Below are 20,377 nucleotides of genomic sequence, written 5' to 3' on the forward strand. Positions count from 1 at the left end.
AGGTTGCTACTGGAATCCTCTTCCACTCCTCCATGATGACATCACGGAGCTGGTGGATGTTAGACACCTTGAACTCCTCCACCTTCCACTTGAGGATGTGCCACAGGTGCTCAATTGGGTTTAGTCCATCACCTTTACCTTCAGCTTCCTCAGCAAGGCAGTTGTCATCTTGGAGGTTGTGTTTGGGGTCATTATCCTGTTTGAAAACTGCCATGAGGCCCAGTTTTCGAAGGGAGGGGATCATGCTCTGTTTCAGAATGTCACAGTACATGTTGGAATTCATGTTTCCCTCAATGAACTGCAGCTCCCCAGTGCAAGCAACACTCATGCAGCCCAAGACCATGATGCTACCACCACCATGCTTGACTGTAGGCAAGATACAGTTGTCTTGGTACTTCTCACCAGGGCGCCGCCACACATGCTGGACACCATCTGAGCCAAACAAGTTTATCTTGGTCTCGTCAGACCACAGGGCATTCCAGTAATCCATGTTCTTGGACTGCTTGTCTTCAGCAAACTGTTTGCGGGCTTTCTTGTGCATCAGCTTCCTTCTGGGATGACGACCATGCAGACCGAGTTGATGCAGTGTGCGGCGTATGGTCTGAGCACTGACAGGCTGACCTCCCACGTCTTCAACCTCTGCAGCAATGCTGGCAGCACTCGTGTCTATTTTTTAAAGCCAACCTCTGGATATGACGCCGAACACGTGGACTCAACTTCTTTGGTCGACCCTGGCGAAGCCTGGGCTATAAGAAGATTGCTAACACCCTGAAACTGAGCTACAGCATGGTGGCCAAGGTCATACAGCGGTTTTCCAGGACAGGTTCCACTCGAACCTGTCCTGGAAAACCGCTGTATGACCTTGGCCACCATGCTGTAGCTCAGTTTCAGGGTGTTAGCAATCTTCTTATAGCCCAGGCCATCTTTGTGGAGAGCAACAATTCTATTTCTCACATCCTCAGAGAGTTCTTTGCCATGAGGTGCCATGTTGAATATCCAGTGGCCAGTATGAGAGAATTGTACCCAAAACACCAAATTTAACAGCCCTGCTCCCCATTTACACCTGGGACCTTGACACATGACACCAGGGAGGGACAACGACACATTTGGGCACAATTTGGACATGTTCACTGTGGGGTGTACTCACTTATGTTGCCAGCTATTTAGACATTAATGGCTGTGTGTTGAGTTATTTTCAGAAGACAGTAAATCTACACTGCTATACAAGCTGTACACTGACTACTCTAAGTTATATCCAAGTTTCATGTCTATAGTGTTGTCCCATGAAAAGATATAATGAAATATTTGCAGAAATGTGAGGGGTGTACTCACTTTTGTGATACACTGTAACTGGTTGTATCAAATGCAGACAGTGTTTGCAATAAGTTACATTTAAAGATTTTCAGGTATAATCTTCCTGTTTAAGGTCTTACTATATCATCTCAGTAGGATTCAAGTCATGATTTTGACTTTCTTTTGAGCCATTCAATGGTGTACTTGCTGGTATGCAGCGGATCATTGTCCTGCTGCATAATTTAACTGCACTTAAGCTTTAGGCCACAAACTGATGGTGGATATTCTTTTTAAGGATTTTCTGATAGAGAGCAAGATTTGTGGTTCCATCAATCATGACAAGTTGTCCATTATGTTCGACTGTTGGTATAATGTTCTTATGGTGGAATTCAGTGTTAGCTTTATGCCAGATGTAACAGCACCCATGTCTTCCAAAAAGTTCCACCAATGACCCACCAGTCCACAGAATATTATAATAGTCTTGGGGATCATCTAGATGTTTCTAGGCAAATGCAAGATAAGTTTTTGTGTTCTTTTGGGTTAGCAGTGGTTTTTGCTTTGCAACTCTCCTATGGATGCCGTTTTTGCCCAGTGTCTTTCTTATTGTGGAATTGACCTTAGCAGTAGGGCTGCAGTTCTTCAGATGTTTGTTTGGGTTATCTTGTAACAGTCTGGATAAGATGTTAATGTCGTTTTTGTGAAATTTTAATGAGCTGGCCACTCCTGGGATGGAATGTTGCAAGTTTTCTCCATTTGTGGAGAAGTAACCCTTTCTAGACAGGTAGATTTTGATGACTTTGTTTTACATCTATATTTGAATCTTTTTGGAATGTTACATTGTGCTGTATTTTGAGACATTTTAGTCTGCTTCACATTGCCAGACAGGTTCTGTTTATGTGATGTCTGGATTCAACTGGTCTGGCATTAACCATGCCCGAGTCTGGCTAGTAAAATTGAACCCAATTGGCAGTTGAATTTGGTTAAATGGTTAATTTAGTAGCTAACAGGGCCATTACTACACATATGTCCAGGTAAGGCAGAAAAGCGTTTACCAGGTTATTTTTGTCTAATATTAAAGTTTGTTTAATATTTAGCTTGATAAATTATAATGGAAGTGTGACTGATGAAAAAATAGAAGAAATTGGAAAGGGAAATGCTCTTTCAGCAGGAAAATGTCCTGTTGTAAGAAATGAAGTTGGGCAGTATATTATTGTGTTATAGATCTGGCTTATTCCTACATTTTTGTAAATGTGTATAATGTCATTCTGTCTCTGCAGAAGGTTTTTTGTCAATATTTTAAACTGTATGTCACTATGTCCATATGAATGTCTATTTCATTCCTTTTGTCAGAATACCAAGAAATGTTAACAAATTGTTTTTGGCTGAAAGCTCTTCATGCCACAGTGTTTTTGTAACTTGTATGTGTGATTGTTTGACACCACAAGCATTCTCCAGTTGGTACATCTGATGTTATAATTGTTACCTTTTGTCACCATTCAGCAGTTGTGTTTAAAATGATTCCTAACATGTTTAAAGTAATGTTTCAGGACATTTAAGGTATTTTTGGTTCAAACACACTACATTACACTGTTGATAAGCATCTGGCTATTCTGTGGCATGCTTGTTAAGTTTAAGTAAACATTTCTAATTTGTAATTATGCTTTAAAAAATGCCAGTATAAGAAATAATGCAATTGGTTAGACCATGTTGATTCAACATAGTAAACCCATAATTTTTCAATGAGTTGTGGGATGTTTATCTTGTACTGCAGGGCCAGTGCCTGTTGTTGACCAAAACATGAACTATGTATGGAAATGCTTTTTTTTTTGCTTTTTCTTACTTAGTAAAAAATACAAAAGTAAACAATTAAAAAACAAAAGTAAAGCAAAAGCTAGTAATGTTTTCCATGTTTTTTTCTTGCCTACAACACTCAAAGTTGGGACGGCTGCAAAAAAAGAGTGAAAGGCTAATATAATATTTAAGTCATGCTGAAATGTAAACAGTGCATAAATTCAGTACCTTTTTGTCTGTGGCTATATCAACATAAATTCACCAGTTAGAAGATGCTTACCAGTCAGACGAAGTTAAACAGATAGTAGTTCAGAGAAATGTATACATCAATTCAATGCAGAAACACAGCTGAGCTTGGGCCCAAGCTCATATTGAAAGATTAATTAGACAATGGATACTGTGGTCATGTTTCAGTCCATGTTTCAGCTTGTTTTCAGGAAAAACAAACACTGAGTTCTCTGTAGCAAAGACGCCACAAATTAAACTTATCAGCAAAAGGTGCAAAATCCAACATCTGTCATGATATGAGGGTGCATCAGTGCCCATGGCACTACAACATCATGGATTCACAAAGTGTGTGTGCTTGACCGGACTGTCTGTAGTCCAGGGCAGTCGTAGCTCATTGGTTATGGTAATCTAAAGGTTTCTGGTTTAAGCACCACCACTGCCATGTTACTGTTGGGTCCCTGAGCAAGGCCCTTAACCCTCAATTGCATACATTGTATTCAGTCATAATTGTATGAGTCACTCTGGATAAAAGTGTCTGCTAAATGCCACATATGTCAATGAAAATCTAATCTAAAAAAATGTATGCCGATCATAAAGAGGAGAATCAGAGAACTGCAATCCCAGATTTTTAAGTAGTTGAAGTTTAGTGGTAAATATACCAACACATCTTCGAGTGTGTTGCAGGTGTCAAATTCTAAATGTGATATATTTACAAAATAAGTTTACAACCCCTAATCACAAAAAGTTGGGACAGTATGGAAAATGCAAAAGAAAAACTCAGTGTTTCTTACATTTCCTTTTATTTCATTGCAGACAGGATGAAACTAAGGTTTGTCTGTTCAACTTCCTTATATTTTTAACAAACATCCAATTCTTGCATTTCATGCCTGCAACACATTCGAGACGGTAAAGCATGTACCACTTTGTAATGTTGCCATTATTTTTTACAACACTTGTTTTGGCATTTGATACCAAATGGATGCCAAATGAAGTGTTTTGTCACTTTTTACCATTTTTTCTGCAAACGTCTTAATGTATGGGGTTGTGTTTTTTGTTTCAAAACTCTCCACACATTCTATATTAAGAACAGGTCAGGACTGCAGTCCAGTCCAGTACCTGTACCCTCTTTCTCTGCAGCCATGCCATTGTGATGTTTGCAGCATTGTTAAAAAAGAATGGACGTCCCTAAAAAAGATGTTGTCTTAGAAGCAGCATATGTTGTGTTAAAATCTCAATGTACTTTTCTGCATTAATGTTGCCATCAGAAACGTGTAAATTACCTTTGCCAATGGCACTGTCCTAGCCTACACTGTAAAAAATTTCCCTGTAAAATCACAGTACAATACTGGCAGCAGGGTTTCCAGATGTTTACTGTAATTTTTACAGTTTCTATACTGTATTCTGAATTACAGTTTCTTACCGTTGTATTAAAAACATTAAAATACCGTGAATTTTAATTAATACAGTAAAATACTGGCAGCAGGGTTTCCAGCTATTTACCGTAATTTTTAGTTTCTATACTGTATTCTGAATTATAGTTTCTTACCGTTGTATTAAAAAAACATTAAAATACAGTGAATTTGAATTAATACAGTAAAATACTGGCAGCAGGGTTTCCAGCTATTTACCGTAATTTTTTGTTTCTATACTGTATTCTGAATTACAGTTTTTTCATGACAGCTGCCCACTGGAAGTATGAAATTTGATGAAACTACTTCACTGGCATACAAATTAGATTTTTAAAAATTAGGCTTAATTGAATAAACACAAAAACAGGATTAACAAATGTTCAAGTACATTATTTATTAAATAAAGAGAAAACGAAATCACAACAGTAGTTATTGTTTCATTTAAAAACAAAAATACAAAAGCCTTTTAAACAACCAAATTTTTTTTTACAAAATCCAGTATGTGCACACAAACTACCAGTAAGTGCATTAGTGTGAGTGTGTGAAAACTTGCTTGCCTAAATGAAGTCCCACTAAAAGTCCAAGAGATTCTTTAGGAGTGTGGAGACACAAGGATTGACTGCGAGAGATTTTTTGTTGACTATTCTACCTGTCTTCTTTGAGACCACTTTGCCCCGACTAGTCTTTGAACCCCTCTCTGGGTTAATCCCAATGAAGCACCTGGAAACACAACAGTACACAATAGCAATTAGTTGGTGACTTTTAGAGTGATTTAGGAAATCAGGCAATGCACAAGAACAAAAAAACTGATTTAAGAAAGTGTCTTACCTCTGAATGAACTCTAAAGTACAAGAGGCCTCCTCCTGGTACTGCAAGTTGAACACGTAGTACATTGCAAACAAAGTTGCAAGCCCAGTCAGGAATGTAGGTAGGATGCCCTCGCAAATGACATGACCCTCAAGACTATTCATCCAGCCTTGAATGACCAGCTCCGTTCCTTGTATAAAAAACATTGTTTAAGGAACAAGGACACACCATCCGTAATTTTGTCATTAACGCAAAGCATTCACACTCCTTTGGATTTAGTCTGCTAAACATTGAGTGAGTGTCTGCGAGTGAGTGTGAGAGAATGAGTGCATGTGCATGAGTGTTAGTGTGAGTTAGGGGTTGCACAGACTAGTCGACTTTACTGCTCGGTGATGATGCTTTAAGTTTGATGTTGATTAGTCGCTGATCATGTGATTAAGACAACAGGTAAGGAGCCTGGTGATTTTGGAATCTATACCTCCGGTTTCCTGAAGGCTAATATAATCCCAGGCTCGTTGGAAAGGGCACATCACCCTCTACTGACTTGTGGAGTTTGGCTTTGTTCTGACGTTTCTCCGGCAACCTACAGTGCTTCAAAGATCAGATACTGAACATCCTTATCTCCAGTTTCCCAAAGACTACAATAAAAAGTCATGTGTCATTGGAGTGGGCTCTCCAGACCTCCGCCGCAGGCGAGCATCCCAGCAAGGCCACCTAGGGTGCACCTAAGTCAGATACAAAGTGCATGAATTTTTAAAGTTGGATATTTTAAACATTTAAGTTGCTTGTTGCAAAGCATTCCCTTCTCCTGTGGTTTTGTTCATGACATCAGCAATTAGTCAACATCTACTCGACTTTCATCACATACGTAACTGTCGACTTAAAAAAATCTGAATTTGTGCAAGCCCTAATGTGAGCGAGTGAGTGTGAGTGAGTGAGTGAGGGAGAGTGAGTGTAAATGAGAGTTTGTGAGTGAGTGTGAATGTGTGAGTGAGAGTGAGTGTAAATGAGAGTTTGTGAGCGAGTGTGAATTAGTGTGAGTGAGAGTGAGTGTAAATGAGAGTTTGTGAGCGAGTGTGAGTGAGAGTGAGTGTAAATGAGAGTTTGTGAGCGAGTGTGAATGTGTGAGTGAGAGTGAGTGTAAATGAGAGTTTGTGAGCGAGTGTGAATGTGTGAGTGGGAGTGAGTGTAAATGAGAGTTTGTGAGCGAGTGTGAATGAGAGTGAGTGTAAATGAGAGTTTGTGAGCGAGTGTGAGTGAGTGTAAATGAGAGTTTGTGAGCGAGTGTGAATGAGTGTGAGTGAGAGTGAGTGTAAATGAGAGTTTGTGAGCGAGTGTGAGTGAGTGAGAGAGTGTAAGGAAGAGTGAGTGAGCGTGAGTGAGAGTGAGTAAGTGAGAGCAGGTGTGAGGGAGAGTGAGTGTAAATGAGAGTTTGTGAGCGAGTGTGAGTGAGTGTAAGTTAGTGAGAGTGAGTGTTAGTGTGTGAGTGAGTGAATGTGAGATTGAGTGTAAGGGAGAGTGAGTGAGAGTGAGTAAGTGAGAGCAGGTGTGAGGGAGAGTGAGTAAGAGTAAGTGACAGTAAGTTAAGTGAATGAGTATGAGTGAGTGAGATTGAATGTGAGAGCAAGTAACTTGTCCAGGTACATAAAGTATTTTGCATTTAAAAAGATTAAATGTTTTCTACAATCACTTAATTTTACTGAAGTATTACATTATTTAATGGATAACATTGCTTTGTTGAGTAAAACAAGTATAGTAATATGTAAAAGTCTTAAGCAGTCAAGAGTGTTCTTCTCAAACACAAATGGTATTGTATACTTACCCAGAAGTATCAGAGGAGGACTTGCAGAGAGTGTGAGGGTCCTCTCAACATCTGCTGCAGTGGCACTTGCCTGAAGAAAACAAAAAGATTTATATCCTTAGCATAACACTGAGATTAAACATAACTTATAACAAAAGAAGACAAAAAGTAAACTCACATCTGCATGAAACAAGAGCCCGTTGGTATTCTCTCGAAAGTGCACCATAAGTAGCTGTACAAAAAAATCATTTTAAAATTAGGACGTCGCACATCCAAAAGAAAACACTAAGAACACTTCATAAACAGAAGACATGAACAATTTACACAGAGCATACGAACACAGAATTAAATGATCTAAAAGTTATAACTGGTAATAAATAGATAAATAATAATAGAGTTGTTCTTCGCTGTAGTCTTCAATAATGTCTGTAGTGATTTCTTGTCATTCTTGGTGCAATTACTCCAGACCAGTCACATCCGGCAGGAGCAGCATAGTTGTCACGGCAGTCTCGACTTTAATCCTTAACCTCGGCGGGTAAACAGGTTTCCATCAGAACGCCTTTGGAGTAAAACAACAAAGAATGTAGTTAATAATGTACAATGCGAGTTGAGTAAAACAGTTTTACAGAGAGTTTAAGACTCCGGCAGCCCTAATTATTACAGCATAACTAAAAGGGAGAGCGAGCAGGTAACAAGGTCATGAAGGCTTTCACAGGACATCAGCGCCCACCTCTCCTACCCAAACCGGAGTGATCGGACAAGAGAGGCAGAACGACAGCAACCCAACATCCCTGATCACCACAAGTTTCTATGACCAAGAACCCCCAAGCTCTGCGCCTTTGTCTATACTAATCAAAAGCCTGAGAAAATAAATATGTTTTCAGTCTAGACTTAAAGAGTTGTGGAGCTTTGTAAGAAAATGCTCTTCCACCAGCTGTGGTCTTTTTAATTCTAGGAACTATAAGTAACCCTGCATCTTGTGAACGAAGTGGACGCGCTGGGCTGTAGTGATTAATAAGTTCACTCAGATACTGTGGAGCCAGACCATGTAGCGCTTTATAGGTTAGTAAAAGTATTTTGTAATCAATGCGGAATTTAACTGGCAGCCGGTGTAGCGATGATAGAACAGGACTGATATGATCAAATTTTTTAGTTCTAGTTAGCACTCGAGCTGCTGCATTTTGAACTAACTGGAGTTTGTTTATGGATCTACCAGAGCATCCAGTTAGAAGAGCATTACAATAATCTAACCGAGAAGTTATAAACGCATGGATCAGTTTTTCAGCGTCATTAACAGATAGTATATTTCTTATTTTAGAGATATTACGCAAATGATAGAAAGCAACTCTAGTAATATTATTAATGTGTGTATCAAAGGAAAGATCTGAATCTATTGTGACACCCAAGTTTTTTACATCTGGGCTGGGAGTAACAGAGAAAGTGTTTAGGTTTAGCACCAGGTTAGACAACTTGTCTCTTGCAGCTTTAGAGCCAACAAGTAAAACCTCAGTTTTATCTGAATTAAGTAAAAGAAAATTACACGACATCCAGTTTTTTATGTCGTTTACACAATCTTCTATCTTACTGATTGTGTCAGTATCATTTGGTTTGGCTGATATATACAGCTGTGTGTCATCTGCATAGCAGTGAAATTTTATGCCATGTTTATGAATAATTTCACCTAGTAGAAGCATATAGAGTGTAAATAATAGCGGTCCAAGTACCGACCCCTGTGGAACACCACACTTTACTTTTGTAGTTTCCGAGCATTTATTATTTACATAAACAAATTGCGAGCGGTCAGTCAGATATGATTGAAACCAAGAGAGTGCGAGTCCTTTAACACCTACTGTATTTTCTAGCCTCTCCAGTAAAATGTTATGATCGACCGTATCAAACGCTGCGCTAAGATCTAATAGAACAAGAAAAGAGACACATCCATTATTAGAAGACATTAACAACTCGTTAACTACTCTAATTAATGCGGTTTCGGTACTATGATTGGGTCTAAATCCTGATTGAAATTTTTCATGAATACAATTTTCATTCAAATAAGAGCATAACTGTTTGGAAACGACTTTTTCTAATATTTTAGAGACAAAAGGAAGGTTTGAAATTGGCCTATAATTAGCTAGTACATGTGGATCAAGATTAGGTTTTTTAATCAGGGGTTTAATAACGGCACTTTTAAACAATTTAGGTACATACCCAAGGCTAAGGGATGCATTGATTAATGTAAGCAGGGGCTCTACAATAGCTGGGAGTAAATCTTTAAGTAAACGAGTTGGAACAGGATCGAGTATACACGATGATGACTTTGATGATTTAATCAACGCAGTTAGTTCATTTTGGGAGATTGGATTAAAGGAATTTAGTTGGATTAACTCGTTACTATTATCACCAATGCTGCTCGGAGTGAGTCCATACTTAACATTGGCAAGTGACACACTTTGACTCTGAAGTCGTATTTTTTCTATCTTGTCATTAAAGAATTTTACAAAATCATCGCTGGTACAGTCAGGCGGTATATTAGATTCAGTTTCATTGACGTTTGTAGTTAATTTGGACACTGTCTCGAAAAGGAATCTGGGATTGTTTTTATTTTTCTCTATTAGGGACGAATAATATAAAGATTTAGCTATTATAAGTGCATGTTTATACTCAGTTAGAGCATCTTTCCAAGCAATCTTATACACCTCCAGTGTAGTGTGACGCCACTTGCGTTCTAATTTCCGTGCTGCTTGTTTAAGTGCGCATGTGTGGTCCTTGTACCAAGGAGCAAGTTTTTTCTCCCTAATCAGTTTAGTTTTGAGTGGGGCTACGTTATCTAAGGTTGTGCGCAGTACGGTCTCTAGGTTTTGAGTTGCCTGATCTAGTTCTTTAGGTTCTGATGCTGGTATATTTGGTAATTCTGGTAGGCAGTTTATGAACGCTGCTGCAGTTGCAGATGTAATAGTGCGCTTACATTTAAAACGATGTGGTTGCTGTATATTATTGGACAGGGACACTTCATATATTAGTAGGGAGTGGTCAGAAATTAAGTCATTCTGTGGTACAATTTCCAGGTTGTCTATGTTTATACCATAAGTAAGTATTAAATCTAAGGTATGTTTACAGCGGTGAGTGGGTCCTGTTACATTTTGGGTGATGCCTAAGGACTCTAAAATAGAATCAAACGCAATTTTGAGTGGATTACACTTATCCTCATAATGAATATTAAAGTCACCAACAATTAAAGCTTTCTTAGTTGATAAGACTAGTCTAGAAAGAAAATCGGCAAATTCGTTAAGAAATTCTGAGTAAGGACCAGGAGGTCGATAAACAGTAACCAGTTTAAACATACTAGTTTTATCAGATGAACATTTATTGGTTATGTCAGAGATAAGAACTTCAAACGAGTTTGTTATGGGAGATGATTTTACAGTAAGACCTACAGTATGTCTTTATCATAAATTGTGGCTATTCCTCCACCACGACTGCTAAGACGTGGCTTATGTTCATAACTGTAACCCGGAGGAGATGCTTCATTTAAACTTAGATACTCATCAGGTCTAGCCCAGGTCTCGGTTAAACAAAGTGCACTAAGACTATTATCTGTAATTATTTCATTTACAATTACTGTTTTGCATGCAAGTGACCTGATGTTTAGAAGTCCTAACTTTAGTTTAGCCTTACTAGGGTTTTCATGATGCTCATTTAGATTAATTTTAATGAAGTTATTATGACATACTTTTTGATTTTGTTTTGGCTTACACCTGCCACGGTAAACAGACACAGTCTCAATGGTTTGTGACCTAAGGATTCCGGGTGACGTCCGATGGCGACTCGCAGACAGTCGGTTAGGCCTGTTTGTCTGCTGCCTGGTCTTGGCTCTGGATAGTCATTTAACACTATCTGCCGCTACACTAACGCGGTGGTAAAGCCTGTCACCTATGCTGCAAGAAATGCGAGCAGCACCCTCCCACGTGGGGTGGACACCATCCCGCTTCAAAAGACCAGGCCTTCCCTCAAAGGTGGACCAGTTATCTACAAAATCAATGCAGTTTTCTGAGCACCATTTAGACATCCAGCGGTTCATCGACAACAACGTGCTGTAGGTTTCGCCACTGGGTCGAATCGGTAAGGGGCCAAAGCACACTACTGCCTCAGACATCGACCTAGCTAACTCACACACCTCTTTAACATTACTCTTAGTAACCTCAGACTGCCGTAAACGAACATCATTAGTGCCGACGTGGATAACAATCTTCGAAAATCTACGATTAGCATTAGCCAGCACTTTCAGATTTGCTCTGATGTCAGGCGCCCTGGCCCCCGGAATACAAGTGACTATGGTTGCTGGTGTCTCTATGGGGGTTGCAATACGCACGTGTCGGAGCTGAGAATCTCCTATAACCAGAGCACTTACATTAACAGGCTTCTCAGCGGGTGGGTCACTGAGTGGGGAAAACCTGTTGGACACGTGCAACTGAGATGGTCGGTGCTTTGCCCTACGACTATGTCGCCGAGATGTCACCCAGTCGCCCCGCTGTGAGGACTCTAATGCCGGAGTCTGGGGTTCTGTACCTGAACTGCTGGCATTCGGGACTGCTACAGCTGAATCTAAGCACTCACTAGTAGTATTCTGTTCTAAAGCCCGAATGCGCCCTTCTAACACTGAGATCTTCTCCGTCAGACTAACAACTAATCTACACTTATCACATATAAAGTTATCACTAAACACGGAGAAGGAATAACTGAACATGTTGCACTCGGAACAGGGATATAAAGCTCTTGCTGGGGCCATAATAACAGTACTTGGCTTTAGAGGATGAGTTGAAGTTGATGTTTATGTTGGTTTCACCGGCGCTTCTGCTGGTAGTCACAGAAAAACGGCTTTAATTCCGGACGAAACAGGCGATGATGAGCTGAAATACAAAAACCAACAACCAAACAACACAAACGCGCTTCGTTCGGACAAAACGGCTGTAATTCTAAAGGAAAACGGTGTTTATGTGCTGGTGTACAAAATAAATAAACAGAACGCGGCTCCTACAGACAGAAAACGGTTTTAACTCCCCGCAAAACAAAGGTGTTTAAGCGCTGAACTACAAAAACAAACACAAACGCGCTTTGTTTCCGACAAAACCGGCTGTAATTCTAACGGAAAACGATGTTTATGTGCCGGTGTACAAAACAAATAAACAGAACACGGTTCCTACGAACAGAAAACGGCTTTAACTCTCCACAAAGCAAATATGTTTAAGCGCTAAAATACAAAACCAAACAAACACAAACGTGCTTCGTGCGGACCGAAAGCGGTTTTAATTCTGGATGAATAAAATGTTTATGCGCTGAATTACAAAACAAACAAACTAAAACCGGCTTCGTTCGGATGCCGGTAGCAGAAGTTTTCACAAGCACGAATTTACATTAGTAAACAAGCGTAAACACAAGCGCTTTTTTACGATAGACAAAATAACACTCTATATCAACTACGCGCGAAAGATTAACGTTTAAAACATACGTATATAAAAAGTTATTTAGCTAATGGCTACAAACAAACAAACAACTAGGCTACAGTCTCAACGTGCGCTACAATAAGCAAACATTAGACTACCTAAGTTAGCTAAGTGATCTATCAATGATTAATGACTCCCATACAAGGCAAAACAAAAGCAACTTATCACTGCAAGCATACTTTTTTGGCTATGGTAAAACAAGTGGTGACCAGGGGCTTTCAAAGTAATGAGGTATACCAGATGGACACTGAAAATCGCTTAAAGAAAATGCTGTATTATACCGTAATTTTAAACCGTGACGACTCAGTTATAAAATCAGGATTAGCATTAGCTGGCAAAATAGCTAGCTATTCAACTTACACTATCAAGCAGCTAACATTTGGTTAGGTTCAGTCTACAGTACATATAACTTACTTTCTTAGCTTTGTGATTTTTCTTTTCTATTTGTCAAGGACACTTTTAACAGGTAGCAAAACATTAAAATGAATTAAGGTAACAATTATATTCTTAATGATGAACCACATGAGAATTAATGCAGAATTAATGCAGACAAGCAGCTTTCAATGACAGTTGAGCAATTATTGAAAAAAAAATATTGTACTAACTTAACGTAACAGCTAACACCTGTTGGTTTGCGTTACTAAACAAGGATTAACATTAGCAAACCAGCCAGCTCTCACATTCAAAGCCAGCTAAAACTTAATCGTGTAGTACTGGTTTTCTTAGCTAGACATCTAATCTGTTAATCAATCCAAAATTCCCCACACATCAAAACATTCATTTATTTTTACAGAGGCAGCTTACCTGATAGACAGTGAAGGAGTGATCCTGATGGGTTTTGAAGACAGGGGCATCTGACCGTAGGCGGGGCTGAAGACGGCTTTGAGAAAATACTGTTCTGTACTGTAAAAAGCTTTACTGGTATTCTACATCGTCAAAATACGGTAATACTGTGAATAAAAGCGTTGTTATTCACAGTATTACCGTATTTAACAAAAAACATTATCTTACTGTTGCAATTTGCCTGTATTTTTACAGGAATTTTTTACAGTGAATGACAGACCTTGGCTTTTGGACCTGTTGCTGATTACAAGCAGATCTGAGATCATGGATGTTCAGCTTACACTTGCGACCTTACCCTTCATGCACTGAAATTTCTTCAGATTCCTTACACCAATTAATGATATTATGCACTGTTGAGGGAGAAATATGCAGCCCCTTTCTGATCTTTTTTGAGAAACATTAGTTTTTAAATGATTTTTCACACAATTGTTGACAAACTGGAGATCCTCTGCCCATGTTTATTCCTCAAAGACTCAGCCTTTTGTAGATAGTTATTCTGTCCCAAATCATGAATACAATCGACAGTTTGATATCATATTTCTATTTATTTTTTCACCTCATTACCTAGACCTAAATTCCCTTTTTCCCAACTTTTTGTAATGTATTGCAGGTAGGGCTGCCACTAATGACTATTTTTATTTTTATCTATTGACTATTTGACCAATTAGTCAATTAATCTAAACAATTTATTTTCTCCAAAAAATCACATTCAGCATCTAATTTAAGCTTTTTTTAAATTTATTTTAACAACAAACTGTATGGCATAATAATATGGCCCAAAACGTAAACATGGTTTATATGTAACAGTGTAAAAAAGATGCTTATGGTTATGTGTATAGTTATGAAATTCTTGCAAATGAGTTTAGCGCCATCTTTTGGTCACATGCCGTCAGCACGTTTTTCTATATAACCAGTTGAATGCTGGGAGATCCACAGCAGATAGACGGAGCAGTGCTGTGGGTAAGTTCGTCTAAGCAAAGCTCCCGAGATACTGCTAAATATATACTTTTATTAAGTTAGTGATTATTCAGCTCTGCTATATTTTGTTTAATAGCAATATGTAGATTACTATTTGTGAGCTGGTAGTTAAAATAAGCTATTTTACATCTTTTTAATTGAAGTTGTAAATCGCACGTGCTCAGTTACTAATGAGCCTGTTCTGTTTAGACTGGCTGGCTGATCATTCTTTGTAATATCTATGTGGTTGCTGAACTCATTGCAGGCAGATGAATAAAGAAACCCTTCATCCACCAACCAGTGTCATGTGATAAAGGACAGGACGAGACACTAAAGGTCACATTGGTGCCGTGACTTGTGACTTCATTCAAGAACTGGAGGTCGTCCTGTCATCACTTCAGGTGGAAGCCAAGCAAAACATTAAGTGGCCTGTCACGTACAGTTCTCTTCTATTTTTATTTGGGTGTTTGTTGTTACCATATTTGTCTTAAGTCAGAAAGATGTTTTCTAGTCCTGGTAACCAGCCTATTTTAAATACACCAGCGCCATCTGTTGGTAGAGGGAAGGGAAAATTTACAACGATACCTTTTTCTGTTGGTAACTCTGTCAACCATATTGATGTACCTGATCTTGATCAAGTGCCTGTAGCAAGCAATGTTAGCATACCCTCTGCATCTCACCAAAGTAGTGTTCCACATACTTTAGACCCTGTAACTGCATCCACACCAAACTTAATGCATGAGTACTCCGGTTTGGTTGATAGCATGAGCAGCATAATACAACAGCTTGGTCAACAGTTAGCTGATAGCATAATAGCTCACATTCCAGCTCCTAGCCCAACAGCTTCTCATTCGGACAATGCACAAGTAGACACTAGTCTTAAGTTTCAGTCCACAAACAGCCAGGTTATGGATCTGTCTCAGGTTCATTTAGTCACACCTAGGAAAATTAAAGAACCTCCTACTTTTAAAGGAGATGGCTCAGACGCTGTTTCTATACAAGAATGGGAGGATCTTATGAAAACCTTCATTAAAAGAACCAATATAAGTTTGGGGGAGCAGGCAGAAGAAATCCTTGTGCACCTGCAGGGGAAAGCAAAAGATGTTGTAAGGTTTGGAATTCGTAACAGCAATCTTAACATTCAGAGTAACCCCGATGTAATTTATAGTGTCCTGAGGAAACACTTTAGCTGCACTAAGTATTCTTCTGTTCCTCTGGCTGACTTCTACACAACATTGCCTAAGGACAAGGAAAACCCCTTTGACTACTGGTTAAGACTGAACAAAGCTGCTGACACTGCCACAGAATGTCTGAGTGAACAGGGTAAGACACTAGATAACCCTGCATTAGAAGTGACGCGCATGTTTATCAGAAACTGCCCAAGCAAAGACTTAACCCTTACTTTTAGATCCAAGCCCATTGATAAGTGGTCAGCAGAAGAAGTACAGGAAGTGTTGAATGAATATCATGCCGAAACTAGCTTTTTAGCTGCTGCACCTGTGTTCACTGGAGGGAAGGTGAGCGTTGCTGTAAACAAGGTAGAGGTGGGTCCTAACCCAGTCAATAATTCAAGTGATCAGATTTCACAACAGACGCCAAGCCCAGACCATGCCAGTTTAGCTCGTGTTGTGGAGATGCTGGAAAAGATTTTGCTTCGTGGCACTGACGTACAGTCTGGCTTTCAGAGAAGGAAATGCCTACAAGCTACCAAGAATTGAAGGCTTTGACAAAACACCTTGTTCAATTTGCAATGATGCCACTCACTCTGCCCTTTCTCACTGCCGTGAAAAGAAACTGTGTTTCCAGTGTCATTCAGCTGGCCATGCACGCCGCAACTGCCCAGTGAAGACCAGCGTTATCCCTCAGCATCAGGAAAACTAACCAGTCTGCACTTCAGGGAGGGCAGCGCAGACAAGCATCCTCCCAATGAAAACACAGGATCCGTTGAGTATCACGATTGTGATTCGCTTTCTGAATTAAGCAGTACTAGTTTAGCTTCATCCAAAACTGTAATTTTCCTTGGTTCTCAAAAAGCTACAGCTGATAGCTTGTTCTACACACAGGTGACTCTGCACAATGGTCCCAATTTCAGAGCTATGATAGACAGTGGATCAATGGCCTGCACCTTAAGTGAAGCTGCTGAGGCAAGCCTTTTGTTACATTGTCCTGACACTGTCAAGAAAGTTTCTGAGGATATTGTCATTGTTGGCTGTGGGGGTCACCATGTAACTCCTAAGGGCTTGTATGATCTTGATGTTACTGTCTATGGGTGTAGAATGGTTATTCCTGCACTAGTTGTACCAGGCCAAACAGAGCAGATGATCTTGGGCAGCAATGCAATTAAGCACCTCTTGACGTCCTTGAAAGACACTGATAGTTATTGGAAGTTAATGTCCTTACCATGCAGTGATCAGAATGATGAGCTCTGTCAATTTATGTCTCTGTTGTCCAATACAGAAAGATGGAGGGGTGGTCCTGTTCCTGATAAGGTGGGCACAATACAGGTTAAAAAATGTGTGATGCTTGAACCACAGAGTGAACATCTTGTCTGGGGCAGGTTACCTAATTCGTCTTCAATGTCTGCAGGCAGCACAGTAATTGTTGAACCTACTCAGTCAAAAGCCAGGCCTAAGCACATCTTTGTTGGGAGGGTTGTTACACCTTTATGGGGTGATAGATGGGTGCCTGTCAAAGTAATCAATCCCACTAATCACGCCGTAGTTTTAAAGAGAAATGCAAAGATTGCTGATGTTTCCCCCTGCATTGCAGTGGAAGATTTATCCATTCCCACTGAAGTCCACTGTGGCACGCAGTGCACGCAAAATTTACAGTTACAGCCCAGGTCAGAAGAGGACATGGCACATGTTTTAGAGACGCTGGGATTAATGGATCTGGACTTGAGATCATGTGAGGTGTCACTAGAGTTCAAGGACAAACTGCTTCGACTCATTGAGCAGTATGAATCAGTGTTTTCCAGACACAAAATGGACTGTGGTGAAGCCAAGGGCTTTGTACATCGCATTCACTTGTTTGATGATAAACCTTTCCGATTGCCATACCGACGCATTCCTCCGAGTCATTACGAAAAGCTGAGAACTGCTTTAAATGAAATGGAAGAAAGAGGTATTATACAATGCTAGCATTGAGCCACCTAAAGTCAGTGCAAATTCTAAGATCACCGTTTTTCTTCCACACCAGAACGAGTGGTGATGCATATTCACTGTGTGACTTTTGTATAATACCTCTTTCTTCCATTTCATTTAAAGCAGTGAAGGACGCCCACCCACTACCTCATAAAGCAGATTCTTTAGCTGCACTTGGTGGGAACGCATTCTTCTCCACCATGGATCTCACATCAGGCTTTTATAACATTCCGCTACATGAGGACGACAGGAAGTATACTGCATTTTCATCTCCCTTTGGGCTGCATGAATATACTCGTCTTTCTCAAGGTCTGTGTAACAGTCCTGCTATGTTCATGCGTATGATGATGTCTATATTCGGTGATCAGAACTTTACAAGCCTGCTTTGTTACTTAGATGATCTTTTGGTGTTTGGTCCAACTGAAGAGATCGCACTTCAGAGATTGCAGATGGTGTTCTCTCGTCTTGCAGAACACAACCTCAAACTTGCACCTAAAAAATGCTCCTTCCTTAGACAATCTGTGAGGTTTCTTGGCCACATCATATGTGAGAATGGTGTTCAAACAGACCCAGATAAGGTTAAGGCCATTAATGACATCCAGGCAACTGACCTCATGGAAGCTGACATGAAAACACCATGTGCAAAGAAAATCAGGTCATTTCTAGGTATGGTCATGTATTATCAGCACTTTATTGAGAGATGCTCTGCAAAGGCCAAGCCCCTTTTCAAGCTCACTGCTGAACCAGGCAAACGTACCTCTGGGAAGGGAGGACACATCAAATTGTCTCCTGATTGGTCTACAGAATGTCAAGAGGCATTCGAGTCTCTGAAACTTGACATCGTGACAAGTGTCACTCTGGCCCATCCTAACTTCAATGAACCTTTCATTTTGGCTGTGGACGCTTCATTTGATGGAATCGGAGCAGTCCTCTCTCAAATGTCACCTGGTGCAAAAATAGCTAGACCCGTGGCTTTTGCAAGCAAAACACTGACCAGATCTCAGATGAACTACCCTGCACATAGGCTTGAATTTCTTGCACTAAAATGGGTGATTTGTGACAAATTTAGCCATTGGCTAAAAGGCAGACACTTCATAGTTTGGACTGACAACAACCCCTTGACATATATTCTGACCAAACCTCGACTTGACGCATGTGAACAAGGGTGGATATCTAAGCTTGCTTCCTACAGCTTTAACCTGAAGTACATACCTGGTCCCAAGAATGTTGTTGCTGATGGCTTAAGTCGGGAACCATTTGTTTAGTCGTGTGTCAGCCATCGCCTGGTATCAGAGCCCTATACTGCTCTTCTCAACCAAGTTAATGGTGTGAGTGGTGGAACTGTCCAAGACGCCTTCAGGTTCTCCAACAACTGTCAAGTGGTTCAGAACTCAAGTGATGATTCAATTGAAGGGATGGTGAATGAACCTACACTGCCTGTCGCAGAGTGCTCAATAGCAGCAGATGAGATTGATGCCTTGTTCAGTGCACAGTGTACTGGTGGTGTGAGTCAAATGATTGAAACAGGCCCAAATGTTCCTACACTTCAGAAGGAAGATCCGAGCACTACTCTTCCACAAAGCCGACTACTCACTATGCAAGAACAAGATGGCACTATAGGCAGAGCCATGTTTTACGTGCAAAGACACAAGCGTCCCGCCAAGCGTGAGCGAGCTGCTGAACCTCGTAGCGTCATCAAGCTTCTTAGACATTGGAAAAAATTTATCATTAGGGATGGTATGTTGTATAAGACAAGAAAAGACCATCGCACAAACAAGAAGCTTTTCCTGTTTGTAGTCCCTGACTCTTTGAAACAAGAGGTTCCTCTTGTGACTCTTTGAAACAAGAGGTCTTTCCCACAATGCATCGGTCACAGGACTTAACATGGTTCATAACATCACGCTCCATGCCACTCCAAAAACATCTTTGCCTGGCTAGGGACAGTGTGCGAGACTGACCTTGGTGACCCGCTGCATCATGTAGGCCATCTACATTGTTATTGTTTACATACCACCATCTGCTGACGCTGACGCGGCATGTGACGTCATCAACACAGTCACTGCCAGACTTCAAACAAGGCACCCAAACGCCTTCCTGGCTATCTCTGGTGACTTTAATCACACCTCACTCTCTGAAACACTCCCTACCTTTCAACAGTTTGTGGAATGCTCCACCAGAGACCATAAAACACTGGACTTACTGTATGCTAATATAAAGAATGCATACAGCTCCACTGCCCTCCCCCCCTTGGGCAAATCAGATCACAACCTTGTTCTTCTTACCCCCACCTACACACCCATTGTTCAGGAGCAACCCACAACGACCCATATTGTAAGGAGGTGGACACAGGAAGCGAATGAGACTCTGCAGGATTGTTTTGAGGCCACTAACTGGGATGCACTCTGTGAGCCCCATGGTGATGACATCAATGCCTTAACTGACTGTATAACAGGGTACATCAATTTCTGTGTGGACAACATCATACCCACCAAGACAGTGCGATGCTTCCCTAATAACAAGCCGTGGATCACCAGTGATCTAAAGGAGCTGTTAAATAGGAAGAAGAAAGCCTTCAGAGATGGTGACATTGAATCACTCAAAAGA

The sequence above is a fragment of the Trichomycterus rosablanca genome, chromosome 2 (assembly GCF_030014385.1).
Source record: "Trichomycterus rosablanca isolate fTriRos1 chromosome 2, fTriRos1.hap1, whole genome shotgun sequence".
NCBI classification, from domain to species: domain Eukaryota; kingdom Metazoa; phylum Chordata; class Actinopteri; order Siluriformes; family Trichomycteridae; genus Trichomycterus; species Trichomycterus rosablanca.